This window comes from Papaver somniferum, chromosome 11 (genome assembly GCF_003573695.1).
Source record: "Papaver somniferum cultivar HN1 chromosome 11, ASM357369v1, whole genome shotgun sequence".
Lineage (NCBI taxonomy): Eukaryota > Viridiplantae > Streptophyta > Magnoliopsida > Ranunculales > Papaveraceae > Papaver > Papaver somniferum.
The window spans coordinates 54,418,574-54,421,064 of record NC_039368.1 but is presented as its reverse complement, the minus strand read 5'-3'; the positions used below and the strand labels follow the sequence as shown (position 1 = coordinate 54,421,064).

Genomic DNA, 2,491 nt, shown 5'->3' with positions numbered 1-2,491 from the left:
TTTATTATCTGACTGATTCTGAAACTGAGCTAGTCCTGAAGGATTCTTAGTATACTAAACTGACCTTGACTTTGGCCCTTAGACCACGAAAGGTTCGGATGGTTTCTCCAACCAGGATTATAGGTTTCTGAATATGGGTCAATATTTTGACGGTTATCAAATCTAATATTATTATAAAGAGCATTGGCCTGCTCTTCAATATTATGGCCTTCCCAAAAAGGCTTCACTCTACCACTAGTCTGGACCACTTCTAAGGCTTCTAACCTTTTTGCTATAGCAGCAATTTTGGCATCTGATTCATAGCCTCCTTCTACCCTATTAACGTTTCCTCTACTTAAAAGAATTGTTTTCTGGGGTTCCCTACTATTTTCCCATTGATGGGTTTTTTCGGCGATTTCATTAAAAAATTTCATCGCCGCATCAACAGTTTGGTTTTCAAATCCACCAGTGCATAGAGACTCAACCATGGTCGTTGTGGAATAATCTAAACCCTCATAAAGGATCTGAACTAGCCTAACCTTTTCTAAACCATGATGAGGACACTGGGATAATAAATCATTGAACCTTTCCAAATATCTATATAAAGATTCTCCCTCTTGTTGTGAAAATGTGCATATTTGCGTCCTAATAAACGATGTTTTGTGCCTAGGGAAAAACTTATTGAAAAAGGCAGATGTAAGTTGTTCATATGTCTCAATTGACTCGGAGTCCAAACTATACAGCCACGACTTGGCCTTATCTTTCAGGGAAAATGGGAATAACCTAAGTTTCAAAGCATCATCATCTAAGCCTCTAATTATTAGAGTACTACAAATTTCCTCAAAATCCCTAACATGGTAATAAGGGTTTTCATTTTCTTTCCCTAAAAAGATTGGGAGCATCTGTAAGGTCCCAGGTTTCAGTTCATAGGGTGCCTCTGTTTCAGCTAACTTAATACACGAAGGACGGGTAGTCCTAGTTGGATTCAACAAAGCTTTCAAAGTTGTCATTTCTGGCGCTATCGGAGCAACATGGATTCTCTCCTCAGTCAAAGAACGTTCAAAAACAGACTCTTCAAAATCCGGACTTTCTAGATTAAGGTAATCGAGACGCTTCGAACTACTAGGTTTCTCTTTAACAAATCTACCTAGTGCGTCTCTTTTACGTTCATGCATACAATAGAATTTTCTAAATTGGAATGGTAAGCAAACACAGATCAAGGCCGACTCAACCAAATCAAACCTATTGATTTCTAGCAAACAAAAAGCATGATGGCTCCACTTAGATTGTTTCTAGACCAGCTTTTAATCCTTCGAACGGGAATTCGTTACAATTTAAGCAAACCCCTATGGAATCAATCCGAGTTAACGTAAGTTGAATAGAGGCGAGGTAAGATCGGTGGAGCTTTGATACCCAAGGCCTCACCGGTATTACAAGGCGGCGCAGTCACGCATTCAACTTACAGAAACCGTCAAGAACTTCGAAGTATGTTTAAAAGAGTAACCAATATTTTTCGAATGACTTTCCTGTTAAGCTCGTTACCCTATGGATCTCGTTCTAGTCAAAATTTTAGGCTTAGGTTCGCGTAGGTTACGTGTTCCTAAAGCGGGCAAGAAGAGAACGGTGATGAAATCCGAACCCTTATCTTGTATGGCCAGGCCTTGCCCTTTACTAGAAAAATAAATGTCCGTATTCAGTCCTCAACATATATGCATACAAAGGAGTCCAGTAACTCGCTGACAGGGGATTCGCGAGTGTTTAAAATCTTACCTCCCATTCCAGACGGGGGATGAATCGGTTGTAGTCGAATCGAGCCACTGACTCCGATGTCTAGTGTACAAACCCAAGGTGCAGAGACAATATTGTAATTGTCCTCCTTCTCTGCAAACAGTTTATATTTAAAGTACCCTTCCGTAGGGTAATAAAAAAAATGTCTCAAATTCCAAAAGTCCAAATAAAGAAAAATTACAAAAATAATAAACCCTAATACAATTTTTTTTTTAAAATAAAATAAACAAACCCTAAACTAAAATTGTCTAAAATAAAATTGTCTTCTTTTCTGTTCTTTTTGCTTTAATCTTTAGCTCCAAGTCTTTATGAAATCACCAAACTCCTTGGCTCAATTTTCTTTATGATCCAGAACCTGTAGACACAAGATAAATACCCAAAAACATAAAAAAGGACAAAAATTATAAAAATAAAATTAAAATTAATAAAATTAATAAAATAAAATAAATCTAAAACCCTAAAACAAGTCCCCGGCGGCGGCGCCAAAAATTGATGTGATTTGTAGATAGTGGTAAAAGTGGTTCGATTCTCAGACTTGTGAAGGATATTAATTAGACTTAAATTCTAATATTAAAATATAAAACTCACTAAAAATTATAGCAAACTCAATCAAAGATGATATCAGTACTAAAAGAAACACTGGGGCTAAGATTCCACTATTTTCCAAATTCAAAGTGATTAAACCAATACTTATATTTATGCATTGTTCTTGTTTAATTTGATT

At 36.6% G+C, this 2,491-nt stretch overlaps 1 pseudogene; it reads left to right on the top strand.

The window, feature by feature from the left end:
* The first annotated feature begins 525 nt into the window (after window positions 1-525).
* On the top strand, window positions 526-625 carry LOC113325459 (annotated as a pseudogene).
* The last annotated feature ends 1,866 nt before the right edge of the window (window positions 626-2,491 follow it).